An 18,979-nucleotide genomic window follows, 5' to 3' on the forward strand; every position below is an offset into this window, starting at 1 on the left:
CGGGAACGGGGGGGAAATAGAGGCAGGACTGTAACCACCAGAACCCAGCAACCAATTTCATGCAGAGGTAATTTTCTGCAGACAGGAATATGTGTGAAGAGTACTCAGTCCTCAGACAAAGAAGATATCTTTACTTACTAGGGATGCTGTTAAAGGCTGAACTACCAAATCATTAATCCAAAGCCACATTTTGCATATCCATGGGTTGATGCTGCCGGGCACTGCCCACGTTGCCATGCCTTGATAGTCCAAGTGGGACTTCACAGCACACTTGCATGCATTGACCGATATGTCAACGAATGGAATGGAATTGGGAATGGAATAGGAATGGGATGGGAATGGGGATGGGAATGGGATGGAATAGGAATGGGAATAGAATAGCATGGGAATGGGAATAGAATGGGAATGGGAATAGAATAGGAATGGGAATGGGAATAGAATGGGAATAGAATAGGAATGGGAATAGAATAGAATAGGAATGGAAATGGGAATAGAATAGGAATGGAAATGGGAATAGAATAGGAATAGGAATGGAAATAGGAATGGGAATAGAATAGGAATAGGAATGGAAATAGGAATGGGAATAGAATAGGAATAGGAATGGAATAGAAATAGGATGGGAATGGGAATAGAATAGGAATAGGAATGGAATAGAAATAGGAATGGAATGGGATTGGGATGGCATGGAATAGAATGAGTTGGAAGGGACCTTGGAGGTCTTCTAGTCCAAACCCCTGCTTAGGCAGTTAACCCTACACCACTTCAGACAAATGGTTATCCAACATCATCTTAAAAACTTCCAGTGTCCGACATAGTATGAACCTGGACGAAGAAATCCAATGATCCTTGCAATCTGTCAATCCAGCTTTCCGAACGTGGCTCTCGCACTCTAAACCTGAGTCTATAAATAGAGGTAGGCCTCCACTTATGACCAAAATTGAGCATCAGATTTTGGTTGCTAAGCAAGGCAGTGATGAAGTGAGTTTTGCCCCATTTTACAACCTTTTTGCCACCATTGTTAAATGAATCACTTACGCGCACCATGCGTTCGTTAATTGAATCTGGCTTTCACCATTGACTTTGCTTGTGGGAAGATGGCTGGGAAGGTTACAAAGGGTGATTCCTTGAACCCAACACCTGCCGTTTGCCAAGTGCCCAAATTTTGATCACATGGACATGGGGATGCTGCCACATTCATATGTGTGAAAAATAGTGACAGCAATAGTACTTAGACTTATATACTGCTTCATACGGCCCTCTCTAAGCATTTTACAGAGTCAGCCTCTTGCCCCCAACAATCTGGGTCCTCATTTTACCCACCTTGGAAGGATGGAAGGCTGAGTCAACCTTGGTCAGGATCGAACTCTTGGTAGTGGGCAGAGTCAGCCTGCAATACTGCATTCGAACCACTGCGCCACCACAGTTCCTGGTGGCCGTAAGTCAATTTTTCAATGCCGCTGTAACTTTGAACCATCATTAAATTAATGGTTGTAAGTCAAGAACTTACTTGAATGTTCATTATCAATATGATTTAGTATTAACAATTAAGTATTAGTATTATGTGGAGAAAATACTGCTGCTATATGATCACTACTAATGAACATGATGATGATGATGACTATTCCTCAAACTAATTGTAACTAGACAACACACAAGTTGTATAGACATTGAAGTTGTTGCTTGCTCTTATATAGTAAAAATAAATAAAACATTTGGGGGGGGGGGGGGAAGAACTACCTGTAACTCAGCCGCCCAGGATTCAGGTGCAGGGAAGGGATCTAGAATGAAGTGGTAGAGAATTCTTCTCAGTCCTATTCTAATTTAATTCATTTTTATTGTATTCGGTTTGTCAAACATGTACAAGATAACAGGTATAAGTATAAATATGAACATGAACAAAGGAAATGAATACAAATAAATGGGGACAATAGACGGGGATGGTAGGCATACTGGTGCACATATGCACACACACCCTTTACGGACCTCTTAGGAATGGAGTAAGATCCACGGTAGACAGTTTGAGGTTGAAGCTGTGGGGGTTTGAGGATGTAACAACAGAGTCAGGTAGAGCATTCCAGGCACTGACCACTCTGTTGCTGAAGTCGTATTTTCTGCAATCAAGTTTGGAGCAGTTAACCTTGAGTTTGTATCGATTGTTTGCCTGTGTATTATTAAGGTTGAAGCTGAAGAAGGCATTGACAGGTAGGACGTTGTAGCAGAGAATTTTGTGTACTACACTTAGGTCGGCCCTAGGCGGCGTAGTTCCAGGTTGTCTGAGGCCAAAATTTCAAGCCTGGTGGCATCAGGGATTCTGTTGTGAGCAGAGGAGTGGAGGACTCTTCTCGTGAAACACCTCTGCTGCCCACCAAGTCTCATGGTGTCTCACTGTACATCTCTGTGTCCCAGTCAGCCAGGCTATTTTTAGATCCGGACGATTGCTAGACTCGGGTTCAGAGGCAGCTCGCCTGACGGTTCACAGGGAGGGAGAGCAGCTGGGACCTGCCACTCAAACAACGCATCCTTCCAGACACCAAGCCAGCCTTGCCAAGTCCACCCTACTTCGTGGTAGCCAAGCAAACCTACCTTTGTCAGCAGTGCTGTTGAAGGTAGAGGATCTAAAATTAGGAGACTCTACCAGTTACTTTTGCAACTTGTCCTATATTACTTTTCTGCCAGCATTAAAAAAAAAAGGAGCATAGAACATCAATGACACTGTGAAGAAAAAGAAGGCTGTTATTTTTTTTTTACTTGGCTGTCCTTAAAGTTTCTTTATTGAGCTCCAGGTCCACAATGCAATTAAATATCTTTGGGTGTGTGGCTGCTAGGAATTGGTTGAGTAGCACCTATTTAACACAGATTCTTCTCCAGATAGTCAACAATGTTATTTGATACATGAAGAATGGTGTATGTTCAGTGGTGGGTTCCTACCGGTTTGGACCGGTTCATCCATCCGCCGGCCAATGCCGACTGGCGACTACCAGGAGGAGAGCCTTCTCTGTGGCTGCTCCGACCCTCTGGAACGAACTCCCCGTGGAGATTCGAACCCTCACCACCCTCCAGGCCTTCCGCAAAGCCCTCAAAACCTGGCTATTCCGGCAGGCCTGGGGCTAAAGAACCTCTGCCCCCCCTTCTCGAATGGTATGGTTGTTGTGTGTTTTTAAATTGTGTATTGTTTGTTTGTCTTTATCCCCTGTTTGTACTTCCTTTCCCTTGACTGAGTTGTGAGCTGCCCTGAGTCCCCTTCGGGGAAAAGGGCGGCATATAAATGAAATAAATCCTAATCCTAGTGGTTTAGCGCACCCGGCAGCAACCCAGGCCTGCCACGCCCCCGAACTGCGCCATAAGTGCCACCATCTTGTTTTTCATTTCTGCACATGCACAGAACAATTTTTTATTGCCCTACACATGTACCCACAGTGCACATCAGGCATGCATCAAGCGCATGTGCAGCATGCCTAAAAGCGAATCGGCCGTAGTACCTGCCAAAACCCACCCCTGTCTGTGTTTATAGGTAAATAAGAGCTTTCCAAGTAACACCTGTCTTTTCCTCGGAGGGAGGGGGGGCAGTATTGCTAAATAAAGTGGAATGATTCTTTTCAATAGCAATAGCACTTAGACTTATATACTACTTTATAATGCTTTACGGTCCTCTCTAAGCGGTTTACAGAGTCAGCATATTACCCCCCAACAATCTGGGTCTTCATTTTACTGACCTTGGAAGGATAGCAGGGGGAATCAACTTTGAGCTGGTCAGGATTGAACTCCAGGCTGTGGCAAAGTTTGCCTGCAATGCTGCATTATAACCACTGCGCCACTCCGGCTTCATGGTACAGTATGTTTGATTCATCCAGGTATCCATCATCGGCTTTTTCATGAAAGAAGCAGTCCAGTTACTGTTTTAGCCGCACTTTCCCATCAATGGCCACAATCAGCCTGCTGACAGACTCTGCCTTCCTTCCCTGCGTCATGTCAAGCGGAGAAATCAGGAAGTCGAAGCAGCTCAAATGAATTGAAATATATTCAAATGAATATATAGGTTTATTGCAAGCTTAAGCTCCCTACAAGAATCTGAACTACTAACAGTCAAAGCAAATTGCCGGTAGATGAAAATGGAATTCAAGGTGGGCTGGACTTAGATCTCTTGACTGATGACATGTTTGACCTCTCCTTCGCTCTCAGCCTGATCATCTCCTAGATGTGAGACCATTCACTGCCCCAGTCCCTGCCTTCCCAGGCATTCAGCTAGTACAGGTAGTCGTCAACTTATAACCACCTGTCTGCCAAGAATTCTGTTGCTAAACAAGACAGCTGTTAAGCGAATTTTGCCCCATTTTATCCCATCTTCTTGACACATGTTAAGTGAATCATTGCAATTGTTAAGTTAGCACCATGGTTAAGTAAATCTGGCTTCACAATTGACTTTGCTTGTCAGAAAATTGCAAAAGGCGATCACGTGACCCTGGGACATGGCCACCGTCATAAATATGAATCCGTTGCCAAGCGTCTGAATTTTGATCACATGACCGTGGGAAGGCTGCAACTGTCGTAAGTGTGAAAAACAGTCGTAAGTCATTTTTTTCCACTGCCATTTTAATTCCGAACGAAATGAACTGAATTTACAGACTACCTGCATAAGAAATAGCCTTTTTCAAAGATAGGATCATTTCTAGTTGGAAAATATGGAATGGTGTTGAAATCAACCCATCTTAAAGTGTGAGAAGACTTGATTTAGAATCTAAAACATAGGCTAAAACATATGAAGAACAGTTGCAGGAAATGGGTATGTCTAGTTTAGTGAAAAGAAGGACTAGGGGTGACATGATAGCAGTCTTCCAATATCTCAGGGGCTGCCACAAAGAAGAGGGAGTCAAGCTATTCTCCAAAAAACCTGAGAGTAGAACAAGAAGCAATGGGTGGAAACTAATCCAGGAGAGAAGCAACTAAGAACTAAGGAGAAATTTCCTGCCAGTGAGAACAATTAATCAGTGGGACAACTTGCCTCCAGAAGTTATGAATGCGCGAACACTGGACATTTCTAAGAAGATGTTGAATGACCATTTGTCTGAAGTGGTGTAAGGTTTCCTGCCTAAGCAGGGGGTTGGACTAGAAGACCTCCAAGATCCCTTCCAACTCTGTTCTAAAAGAGTCCTCGGGGCTGTAGAGATTGTAAATCAACCTTTCCCAACCTGTCATACATGAATTCTGAGAATTAGAATACATAGAGAGGAATAAATAGGAAAGGCTGCTTTAGATCTTTAAAAGCAAATGGCCCTATTAGCAAAACCTCAAATTCCACTCAAATTTGGTTTTCTCGGTTTCATACTAATGGCGTTATTAATCATTTTTAAATTGCCGTTTTCATCTTTTAAATTTCAGAGGAAATCTGTTTCTTGTCCCCCTTATTAAGCTTTTAATGTGGGCAGATCTGATTCTGCTTAAATAATTGCCAACATACGTATTTGTTTACTTAAGATTTATTAAGATGGATGCTTGCTCTGTTTCTACTTAAGCTTGCATTTGTATTATTAAATGTTGGGGAAATGCACTCATATATATGTGCTCATACAAATTAGAATATGTGTACCTTTCAATAGAATATGTGTGCATTGCAATATGTATACATGTGTATTACAATAGGTGTACCAATGGTGGGATTCAAATTTTTTTTACCACCGGTTCTGTGGGTGTGGCTTAGTGGCCATGACGTGGCATGGCATGGCTTGGTGGGTATGGCAGGGGAAGGATAATGTAAAATCTCCAAACCCAGCCCACTCCAGGAGAAGGTTACTGTAAAATCCCTATTTCCTCCTAATTAGCTGGGACTCAGGAGGCAGAGAATAGATGGGGGTGGGGCCAGTCAGGGGTGGTATTTAGCGGTTCTCTGAACTACTCAAAATTTCCGTTACCGGTTCTCCAGAAATGGTCAGAACCTGTTGAATACCACCTCTGGTGCAACCCCATTTTACCTGATAAAAATAATCGAACCCACAAGTAAACTCACAACATGGGTTAGAATGACACCAATAGTTTGCCATTTTTTTCTCTTCTAAAACAGGCCTGTTTGAGTGACGTTTTCATAGGCAACATATTCAATAACCCTTACTTCCCAGCGTTTTTCCATTCCACTTTAGAAGAGAATGTCCCTTTCTTTTCTTAATCAAAAATCTAATTTTAGAAGCCTTCCATCGAGCATTATTTCTTTACAAAGATCATTTGAGGTTGGCCTGCAGATTTTTAAGGGCACTGTCAAGATATAAGGTTTTGTTTGGTGGAGACAAGAAAATGTTATCGAAGATTTATCAATTTTTAACCTGCCAAGATGCTAATGAAGAGATGGACAAAAGCCTTCTAATAGCATGGGAGAGAAACCTTGGCTATGAAATTGAAATGGGCAAATGGTGGGATCTATGGAGTAAGACCGTTAAACTTACAATATCTACAGCATTCAAAGAAAACATATACAAGATGGTTTATAGGTGGCACTTCCCCCCAACGAGGTTAGCCAAGATGTTCCCTGGGTTATCTTCATTGTGTTGGAAATGTAGAAGAAAGGATGGCACATTCTACCATATTTGATGGTCCTGTACTGAGGCCACGAAATACTGGAAAAGGATTAAAAAATGGCTAAAAGAGGTTACCGGGGCAAACATGGAATGGAGACCTGAGAACCTTCTACTAAGCATTAAACCAGAAAACATGAGCAGTTCAATATGGCATTTGAGCCTACATATAATTGTGACCGCAAGAATAACTTATGCACAATTTTGGAAATCCACTACCATACCGTCGGAAGATGCTATAATTAAAAAGATCTATGAATGTGCAGAAATGGACAGGTTGGCTGAGGGACAAAGGAGAAACAGAACATTATCTTAGCTGGAACTTATGGTATATGTGGGCAACAAGGAGAACAGCAGGGACTTAAAATGGGGAAAGTTAAAAGTGAACATGGGTATTGTAATAGATCTCTGAATTTTGTAATGAGAAGATGTGGCTTAGAGACCTAACAACGAGGAAGTAAAGAAAAAAGTTGGGCTGTGAATGACTGTCACCGTGGGGGGGAGGGGAGGGGGTTGTATGTTTAAAATTGTATTTGTATTTGTATGTTTTACTCTTAAAAAATGTATAACTAATAAAGATTACTTTAAAAAAAGAAAGATATAAGGGCTGGCACACGATCATGTTTCATCTGGCACGGGAGCAAGAGCACGGGTTCTTGTGGAGCCAAGCCGCACTTTGAAAATGTATTTTCATGCCATTGGCCTGCAGGAGTGGCCGTAAAATGCACAAGTTCTATGTCATTTAATAGAGGAAAGGCGGTTTGCAGACAATGGGTCGAAAGAAGTAAAAGATGGCAACCAGAACTGCATGTTGGAAGACCCAATCCTTTTTACAGACAGTCCTTGACTTGCAATAGTTCATTTAGTGACCATTCAAAGTTGCAAGGGCACAGGAAAAAGTGACTTATGACCATTTACTCACTTAATGACTTTTGCAGCATCCCCATGGCCGCATGATCAAAATTCAGACCTTTGGTTCATATTTGTGATGGTCGTGTGATTCCCCTTTTTGCGACCCTCCGACAAGCAAAGTCAATGGGGAAGCCAGATTCACTTAACAACCGGGTGACTTACTTAAGAAATGCAGTGACTCACTTAACAACTGCAACAAGAAAGGTCATAAAATTAACAAATGTTTCAGTTAGCAACAGAAATTTCGGCCCCAATTGTGGTCATATGTCAAGGACTACCTGTACATGCATACATTAATGCACATCAATGCCCTAACTTTTAGCATGTGCTTATGATACCACCTCAATTTTTGTTTGAACCTCTGGACATATCTACTTTCGGCTCAGCTATGTCTCCCTTGTTCCTGATATTTCACAGCAAACTATCCAATATCAATTTTCCACCCATTTTCCCGAGAAAGCAATTATGCTAGCACTTCCATAGGTGTATTAATGATAGGATAAAATACAAAAATTCCCAGCTCATGTTTTGCTCTTAGTGATATCATTACTAAGATTGTCGGCTGTGACCAGGGGGGCCTTTGCCTAGGTTCGCCTGGTGCATCAATTGCGGCCTTACTTGGATCGGGGTGCACTTCAAACAGTCACTCACGCCCTTGTCACCTCAAGGCTGGATTATTGCAATGCGCTCTACATGGGGCTACCCCTGAAAAGCGTTCGGAGACTACAGCTAGTCCAGAATGCAGCCGCACGAGCGATATTGGGTGTACCGAGGTACACCCATATTACACTATCCTCCGCGAGCTGCACTGGCTGCCAATTGGCCTCCGAACTCAATTCAAGGTGTTGGTCATTACCTTTAAAGCCCTAAATGGCTCAGGGCCAGCGTATTTGCGAGACCGCTTACTGCCACATACCTCCCAATGGCCAATAAGATCCCACAGGGTGGGCCTCCTTAGGACGCCGTCAGCCGGACAGTGTCGGCTGGCGGGGCCTCGGAGGAGAACCTTCTCTGTGGCTGTTCTGACCCTGGGGAATCAGCTACCTCCAGAGGACTGGACCTCACCCACCCTCATGGCCTTCAGAAAAGCCATTAAAACCTGGCTGTTCTGGCAGGCCTGGGGCTGTTGACCTTATTATGTAGGGTCCAGCCCCGATCAGAACATATGCGTGTTGGGGAATTTTTAAAATTATTTTTATTTTATTTTGGTTTTGTTTTGTTCTTGTTCTTGTCCGCCCAATCCCGGAGTCCTCCGGGATTGGGCGGCCTATAAATCTAATAAATTGAATTGAATTGAATTCCCTCCCTAGACTTCTGCTGATTTAAAAAAAGTCATAGAAAACATGTCCCCCCCCCCCACCGACCCACTCTCCAACAGACTTTAGGCTATGGCTAAATTAAAATTCTGGCCATTTGTGGTAAGGACTAGAGGGGTGTTGCCCCTCCGTGGCATGACATAACCGCGAACGTCAAAAGCACGCCGACAACACCGCGGCGCTAAAACCGCGATGTCAAAAGTGCGCTGACAACAGCGCGCCAACAACAGCGCGCCGACAACAGCGCGCCGACAGAAGCGCGATTTAACTTAAGGTAAGGTTTAGGGTAGGTTTAGGGTAGGGTTAGGTTTAGGGTTAGGTTTAGGGTTATTTTTAGGGTTATGTTACAGCGCGCTTCTGTCGGCGCGCTGTTGTCGGCGCGCTGTTGTCGCGCGGTTTTGACGGTGCGGTTTTGTCACTGCGCTTTAGTCACACGCACTTTAGTCTACCGCGGTTTTGTGGTGGAACCTTGCCCCTCACCCCCTCCTCCTTGTCCTCCACTTCCTCCTTTATCCTGAAAGATGGCCTCGCTAGAATATTAAAGAAGGATATTTTTTCACTGCAATGTCTACTGGTATAATGTCTACTGGTATAATCAATCAGAGCCTATGTAATGGTTCATGTTATTTTTAATATATTTTCTTTAGATTTGATTGCTTACTTGTGCCCTATGACTATCATTAAGTGTTGTACCTTACGATTCATGACAAATATATCTTTTCTTTTATGTACACTGAGAGCATATGCACCAGTGGTGGGTTTCAAAATTTTTTAGAACCTCTTCTATAGGTGTGGCCTGCTTTGTGGGTGTGGCTTGCCACCCATGTGACCGGGTGGGAGTGGCTTGGCAGTCAGGTGACTGGGTGGGAGTGGCCAACTTGTAAAATGTGGTGAAACCTACTTAACAACACTCTTGCGTAGCAACCAAAATGCTGGCTCAGTAATTCTGGCATTTGAAGCACGGAAGTCTTAAAGCTGTCAAGTTATGAGACCCTTGCACCCCTTTAGGGAAAAAAGCCCAGGGGTGTTCAAACTTGACAGCTTTAAGACTTGTGGACTTCAACTCCCAGAATTCTTCCTCTCGCTCTTCAACTTGATGATGTGCGGACAGGTGGGGGGAGGGAGCTGGAACTGGTTTTAAACAGCACTGTAGATTTGTGGAACCTTTCTATAGAAGAGCTTAGAACTGGCAGGAACCCACCCCTGATATGCACCAAAGACAAATTCCTTGTGTATCCAATCCAGTGATGGCTTGCAAATCCCATTGTAACCAGTACAGGGCCGGGCATCCACCACAGCATGCGTGCAGCAAGCACCTGCGTACTTACTGCCTGCGATGCTATGCGACACCTCCGCGACATTCCAGCTTCTCGGCGGAGTAGCAGGGAGGCGTTGTATGCTCCGTGTGTGTACACGGAAGCCCTGAAAAGCTCAAATCCAGTAAGGATTGCAGGTGGGCCCTCCGGAGCACCGTACCGGAACGGTACCTGGTGCTCCTGGCAGGCATCGGTACGCCTGAACCGGGGCATACCGGTTGTAACCCACCCCTGGTTCATTTACACTTGGCCAATAAAGAATTCTATTCTATTCTATTCTATTCTATTCTATTCAGAATTCTATTTTTCTTAGGGAGACCAGCAAAGGAAACAAGTGACTGTACAATTAGGGGCCCCTGTTTATTTATTTCAGATACTTCAAACAATTTAAATAAATACTCTTGGATGCTCCTATAGAATGAATAATGCAGTGAAAACATCCAAGGTGCAACCTAAAAACCCAACAATAGTAGAAACAATTACAGAGCACATTAAAACCAAAAGGAACAGAAAGATAGCAACTCCCCAAATACTTGGGTAGGCACAGCTGGTTGCTGAGGTTAAAGTTAAAATATTTCCTCAGTGATTTTGATCGCTTTGCACTCAGCCTGATTTAAGTTGCCTACTCTATAAACTGAGAAGACAAACATATTTAAAAAAATAAATAAAACAAAGATACGTTTTTACAAAAGCTCATTCCTATCACCCATCTGCTCTCACTTATGACTGCAGGGCTGTAACTTTGTTGCTTGTATCCTTACAATTTATATTGATATTGATAATTTCCTGATTTCTTATTTGTACCCTATGACTATCATTAAGTGTTGTACCTTATAGCAATAGCAATAGCAATAGCAGTTAGACTTATATACCGCTTCATAGGGCTTTCAGCCGTCTCTAAGCAGTTTACAGAGTCAGCATATTGCCCCCAACAATAATCCGGGTCCTCATTTTACCCACCTGGGATGGATGGAAGGCTGAGTCAACCCTGAGCCGGTGAGATTTGAACAGCCGAACTGCAAAACTGCATTCAGCTGAAGTAGCCTGCAGTGCTGCATTTAACCACTTATGATTCTTGATGAATGTATCTTGTCTTTTTATGTATCACACTTGGCCAATAAAGAATTCTATTCTATTCTATTCTATTCTATTCTATTCTATTCTATTCTATTCTATGTGTTGATTAAATATCGTTAAATATGCATTAAAACAGTTGTGGGCTCTCAAGATTGAGAGACTGAATGGTCACTGTTTTAGTGTAGTGGATTCCTGCATGGAACCAGAAGATAAATTGATTTAAAAGATTTCTCCCAATTTATACATTCTATTTATTTATTTATAAAATTTATATGCCGCCCAATCCCGAAGGACTCCTGTGATTCCAATGAGATGTTTGGTCCTAATTATTTTGCTATTGTCCTAACTGTTTTACTATTGATTTTGTGATGCTTTCAAAAATGTTTTTAACAATTGTGATGTTTTCAAAGATTGTGTAATCCAGCAAGAAAAATTGTGAGTCTGGACAAATCAGAAGTACAATTAATGATGACAAATGTTGCAGATTGTCCTGTTTTCTTCCATAGTGTGCCATTCCAGCATCAATGAATTCACAGAAATCAATCCTTTGAACAAGAAGCCATTTAAAGAGTACTATGCATGATTTGGACACATATCCAGTCTATTTCTTCTGGAACACTGTGTCAAAACATGTTCCAGTTCAGAGGATTTAATTTCAGAAAACATATAGTCCAAAAAAAAAAAAAAAAGAATGTGCTAAAAAGTTATTTAAAATTTTTCTGGAACTAAGGGAAATTAAGGTTGTCAATGCCTAATGGATAGCAAGGAATAACAAAAAAAAAAAAGGAATTTCTGCTTCTACCATCCCAAAGGTGTTTTTCCACCTTAAAAATACTTTGATGTTCATCTGATTGAAGGCAAATTAGCCATAGCACATAGCAGTCTTACCAATGAAATTGAATTGTGAAAAAATCAGGGTAGATGAAAGTGTTCTGACCTAGGCTTCACACATTCATTCAATGAGACTCTTTGTCCTGACAAAACACCCTTTTTATTAAGCTAATGTGAATTCCTCTCATTCACATCCAGCAAAGTCCTGGCAAACAGTCTTTCAAGGGTGAATTTACAACCACAGACCTTATCAGGCTTGGAGAGCTGCCAGGCCGATATCTTCAAAACACAATGCTGTACAAGTAAATACTTGGCAAGGAGTCTCTGAAGGTCACGAACAAATCTTCACACTAATTAAGTGAATTAATTTTCTACTGAAAAGTCCCCTCCCCTTTTGCGCCTCTTTATTCCCTATGGGAGGGGCCATTCACCATCCATCTGGGCCTATACTCCTGAGTCGGCCCTTGTTCCTTAACCCTTCTAGCAGCTCTGTGCATGCTCACATTGGGAACAGGCTCCAGCTGTTCTTCTGCCTCACTTATCTCCAACTCCAAAGGAAGCTGATAACTGTCAGATGGCCTGGCCCCATCTCTGCCTCAGTGGAACATCTTGCCTTCAGAAATTGTTGGTACTCCATCAGTGGAGGCTTTTAAGAAGAGACTGGACAGCTACTTGTCTGAAATGTTATAGGGTCTCCTGCTTGAGCAGGGGGTTGGACTAGAAGACCTTCAAAATCCTTTCCGACTCTATTCTGTATTCTGATACTCTTCAGGAAATGGTAATTACTGGATAACTATGGGTTAAATGATAATCTGCTGCCAGGAAGTGGTGAGTAGAAGAGGGCACATTGAGGGGGAGGGGCTAATACTTCTCCCACCCCAGTAACCCGTAAAGGGTCCTCTCTCACGATAAGATATTGGGTCCTCTAGAGCTGCTCTTGGTAGCTTTTCAGACAGTATATCCATACAATAGATGTTTACTAGTGCAACTTAAAGGGTATTAATCATTATAACACCTCTGGCTATTTCTCCAACAAAGATTACTGAGCAGGTTAATTATTAAGATATAATGAAGTATTCTTTCTCCCCTATATGCACAAAGAACAGATCCATAGCATAAAGATACTCTATAAATCTAGTAGAGTTTGCCTAAGAGCAATAGCCCTTAGACTTATATACCGCTTCATAGTGCACTTACAGCCCTCTCTAAGCCATTTACTGAGTCAGCCTATTGGCCCCAACAATCTGGGTCTTCGTTTTACCCACCTCGCAAGGATGGAAGGCTGACTCAACCTTGAGGCTGGTGAGATTCAATCTGCCAAGTTGCAGGCAGCCGGCAGAAGTAGCCTGCAGTACTGCACTCTAGCCACTGCGCCACCGTGGCTCATCATCTTAATGGTAGGGTTGGCCCTGAGCACAAGGGAATTGAAGAGAACTTCCTCCCCTCCCCAGTTTTATGTAGATTTTGACACTTAATGAAATCAGCAATGCTATATGTGTGGATCACTGGTTGTGCTCCTTATCCTTCATTCAGAATGCATGTAATTTTCCTAAAGAGGCATGGCTTATCCGACAAAGAGGTGAACACGACCTCTTCTCTTTCTGAGCAAAATCCAGAAATCTCCCAAAAGAGGCTTTTTGCTGGCATAGAAAAAGAACATCGCAGAGTTCTTAACTGCAGAGCTGCTCCGATGGAGTTGAAATAGACAAACAAGTCAAACAACTTGCAGCAGAAAAACAACAGGGAAAAAAGATGACTTCATTTGATAATAGTCATAGCAGAAAGTTGGAGAATTGGCCTCACAGTTTTGGAGACTCCAGAATCCCAGAGATCTGTATGCATTGGACAAGAAGCTGAGCTTCTTCTCTGCAAACAACTGGGGAACAAGGACCAAATTAGGAGCCATATCCTGCATGGAAAGATGGTTTATTGATGAAGTAGAACCACATGCGATTCTGGGCAGCTGACAAAATGGAGTTGAGAGTGGGTGGGTTTTATACTTGCTTTAGGCTTTGTATTTGAGTTTCCTGTTCCTGTGCAAGAACATGCCCTTTAATATTCTATTGGCTGTTGTCAGATTCCTATGAAGTCATGTAGGGGTTATGTAGGGGTCATAGCTGGCTGTATAGGCAAAAGGGAAAATGCAAATCCTAGGTGCTTTTCTGAGCTAATTTTGCCAACATCTTGATTCCAGTTAACTCATTAAATTTAAGTCACTCCTTCCAGGTTATCTTCATGGAGTAAAATCTTTTTCTTCTCTGGAAGTTAATTTGAGTCTCTTTGAGAGTGGGCGGCATACAAATTAATTAAATAATAATGATGATGATGATGATGATGATGATGATGATGATGATGATGAGATAAAATCAAGAATGAAGAGTTGGCAGAACAAAGCACTGCATGGCCAATTTCTGGAAAAAATAAAAGATAAAGTGGACAGTGAACAAACTTGGTTATGGTTAACAACAGGTACATTAAAGAAAGAAACAGAGTCACTAATCCTGGCTGCGCAAGAACAAGCTATCCGCACAAATGCCATTAAGGCCAAAATCGAAAAATCCTCTGATGATGCCAAATGCAGACTTTGCAAAGAAGCTGATGAAACTGTTGATCACATACTCAGCTGCTGTAAAAAAATCACCCAGACTGATTATAAATTGCGGCACAATTCAGTAGCACAAATGATCCATTGGAATTTGTGCAAAAATTTTAATATTAAAACAGCAACAAACTGGTGGGAACATCAGCCTGAAAAAGTCACCGAAAATCAGATGGTCAAGATCTTGTGGGATTTCCGTATACAAACCGACAAAATACTGGCGCATAATACACCAGACATCACACTGGTTGAGAAAAACAAGGTCACAATCATAGATATTGCAATACCAGGTGATAGCAGGGTCGCCGAGAAGGAACATGAAAAAATCGCAAAATACCAGGACTTAAAAATTGAAATTCAACGACTATGGCACAAACCAGCAGTGGTAATTCCACTGGTAATTGGCACACTGGGTGCTATTCCAAAAGCACTGGAATTACATTTGAAACAGTTAAAAATTGACAAAATCACCATCAGTCAAATGCAAAAAGCTGCACTGCTTGGATCTGCACGCATATTACGAAAATACGTTACGACGTCCTAGGCCCCTGGGTGGGGCCCGACTAGTAACCAATGCCAAATCCGGCGAAACAACTGGCCGCTGTGATACAATTGTATAATAATAATAAGTATCAAAGACTTGTAGTCCTTTCTTTTTAAAATAAGATCCTCAACCTTACTAATGTCCTTAAAGAAGAAGTCCAAAATTTGTCTTTTTTCTGGATGCCCTTCTTTCCATTGTGAAAGCTAACCTAACAATATCTGTCCCAGGGAAAGCAATGGGTATGATGATGGCCTATGAGCAGAACTTAACTATTGGTAATGTTATTCTCAATTTGCAATGAGCAATTTGCAATGGAATTCATTTCTATTGCAGCCATTTTTTTTCCTGTAAGGGAAATATGGTAGCCTCTAATAAATATCCATCATTAAGTTCTGAGTTTGTACTTGACTAACTTGAGAAACTGAACAGGGAACAGAAAGATTTTTTTCTGGTGGTGCATGAAGTAACGAAACCGGAAAAAAAATTGAGAGGATTCTGCAGCTGTGACTTGCAATGCTTACAACATGTGTGTGTTCCTGCCAAAAACCTTGGCAACTGTAGCAAGTACACGCTTATAGTGGTCCTCGAAGAAAAAGAAAAAGTATCAGAACAGTGAGTGGTATACTTCAGCTCTTTCAAGAGGATGACAGTTTTCCAACTCAAACAATGAAAAAAAGAAGCTGATAAAAGAATCATCCATGACAAAGAAAGTCAAAGAAAATAGTGAAGACAGGGGAAAAGAGTACATGATAGCAAGCAAGATACTGTAGATAGTTCTTACTTAACAACTATAATTGGGGCCAGCAACACTATTGCTAAATTCTGTCAACGGTCTGACTAGCGAACCCTCCAAAAAGTAGGCACTCTCAAGAACTTTGTAATCCCCAAAGCAAAACTTTATTGGATACACCATTTTGGTACTGAAGAAGCAAAACCAGCTCTGGTTTTTCCCACACGATGCTTGCATGGTTAAATAATAGCTTTGCCTTCTCCCAACCCATGGATGTTCACAGTGTCTAATTATGATGTCCAATCATCCATTCATTTTGGGAACAGTTTACTTCTTTGGTGGACACCTGCATCAGTGACCTTGGTGAGTCCTTGGCTGTGGTGAAATTCAAACATTTTCGGGTTCTGTGAGTGTGGCTTTGTGGGTGTGGCTTTGTGGGCATGGCTTGGTGGTCATATGACTGGGTGGGTGTGGCTGCACAGCTGACTCACAAACAATGTAAAAGCAGCTGGACTTGACCTAAAATGGCCCCTGCAACAAGCAGGAACCTCACAGAGAGCTCAAAAACCAACTATCACACTTTACACAAAAATAACACAAAAGCTCCACAACTGACTCACACACAATGTAAAAGCAGCTGGACTTGACCTAAACTGGCCCTTGCAACAAGCAGGAACCTCACCGACAACCAGGCACAAATGATTTTTTCACAGCTGATCATCGGACCTTTTTGAAAACTTTTTAAAGCATTTTTTTTTACTACCGGTTGGGGCGAATAGGTAGTAAAAAATGCTTTAAAATAGTTTTTAAAAAGTTCTGACAATGAGACAACTGAGGATGAGAAGAAAGCCTGAAGAAACCACGTCAAATAAAAGTTTGTGTAATGTTCAGGGAATGGGAAAATTGCTTCTGTTGAAGTAACTGAATCAGGAAAGCACTGGCTCATAATGCTCTTGGTATTTGGTTTTATATTCAGAGTATGGGGAAATAAAGGAGATGAGCTTGAACCTTTTAGAACAAGAAAGCAAATCCACAATAAAAAATATTCAAAGATCTAGCAAGGAGAGTTCCCTCACTGGAATATAGCAATTTTAAGGATGCAGTTTCTTGAAATGAAACGGGAGGAGAATCGCAGAGTAAGTTATAAGTGTCATTTTCATCAAACCAAAGAGATGGACTTGATGATATTGGAGAGAGAGAGATGGGTTAGAAGAGGGGGGAACATATGAAAGTGATATGCTTGTTGCAGAGGTGTCTACAGAACACAATACAGATACAATACAGAATATAAGAGGTTGATTGAGTGAAAGACAAAGTCCTCCCCTTTGCTCTGTGCTCTTAGTTGGTCAGTTAAGTTGATTATTATTATTTATTTATCCTTAATTTTAATGCCTTTAATATTTATGATTTTATGTTATTGTCAGTCACTAAGAGCCACTTGGGACAGTGAAACAGGCAGCATATATAAATGTAATAAATAAAATAAACAACCAGCACCTTGTCTTGCATCTGGACAGTAATTTTAAACCAGAGTGGTTCATGCAACAGTATTGTTACGTGAGTTAATTACAGTCTACAGGGATGGACTGCTGGGAGTTCGCAGGGGTTCGGGAGAACCTCTAGCTAAGGTTCTGTGCAGTTTTGGAGTACCTCCAAATCCCACTCCTGGCCTATTCCTAATAGTTCACTCAATCTCCTAACAGTAAAAGCAGTTCCACAGTGAAATCAATCACTGAAAGATGTGGCATGCCCCATTGGACACGTACTCTGTACCTGAGTGGAGACTGGATAGCCATTTAGGGGGAATGCATTAATTGTAATTCCCAGGTTGAAATCAATGGGCAAAATGCCCACTTCAAATTGTATCGGAATAGAATAAAATAGAATGGAAAAGAATAGAAACGAAAAGAATAGAATAGCAGGAAGGGACTTTAGAGGTCTTCTAATCCAGCCCCCTGCTCAAGCAGAAGAACCTATACCCATGATGGCGAACCAATGGCATGCGTGCTACAGGTGGCACATGGAACCATTTTTAAGGGCACGCGAGGTGTTGCCCTGTTAGTTGGCCAGCGCATATGCACGCACGGGCCAGGTGACTTCGCCTTCTTTTGAGGCCTTTTTTCGCCCTCCGGAGGCTTTAAGGAAACCTCTGGAGCACAATAAAACGGCCCTATGAGCAAATTGGAAGTTCAGGAATGGACTTCCAGTTTGCTCATAGGACCATTTTTCAACCTCTGGAGCCTTCAGGGAAGCCTCCTGAGGCCTCCAGAGGGCATCCAGGGGGGGCAGGGAAGGATGTTTTCGCCCTCCCCAGGCTCCTAGAAAGCCTCTGGAGACTTGGGTGGGCGAAAAAACCATGCCGAAAGTGAGGGTGGCAATGGTCACGCATAAAAACCAAGAATGACACATGAAGATTCGTCCAAGATGAGTTCTTTATTGCTTCCACATCTGTAGACAGAATCTGGCCCGACCAAGCCACTGTTGAGGAGGGGCTGTCTCACTCTCTTTTTCTCACACAAAGTGTTAGGGTGAATGGATGAGACAGGACTCAGCCTTCAGTGACAACAAATAGCTCTTTATTAGATAACTCTATACAAATCCAGTGCTGGCTTGTCTGACAGCTAGCCCTTTTATAGGGAGCTGTCAGACAGATCAGCCAATCAGCTTTGAGTATTTTCCCGCCAGAATGGAGGACCTTGGTGGAGCCTATTGCTCCAGTCCCAATATGTAACACAAAGTACCTGGACTGAGTTTTCTCCTATTCCTCTGGAATCACTGGTGGGATTCAAATAATTTAACAACTGGTTCTCTGCCCTAATGACCAGCTGGGTAGGCGTGGCTTGGTGGTCATGTGACTGGGTGGCCGTGGCCAACTCAACATCACTCAAGTCGACGGGCGCTTCGCCTTAGCTGTTACAATGTAATAAGGATTAACCAGAGAGGCAGTTTCTATAAACAGGGCAATAAAGATTAGGCTGGAAACTACACCAGAATATTTCCTTCCTGCCTTCCTTATAGGATTAGTCCTGTAAAGTGGAGAAAAACAAAATAAGATTTCTTCCAACAACCGGTTCTCCAAACTGCTTATAAAGTT

The sequence above is a fragment of the Thamnophis elegans genome, chromosome 6 (genome assembly GCF_009769535.1).
Source record: "Thamnophis elegans isolate rThaEle1 chromosome 6, rThaEle1.pri, whole genome shotgun sequence".
NCBI lineage: Eukaryota > Metazoa > Chordata > Lepidosauria > Squamata > Colubridae > Thamnophis > Thamnophis elegans.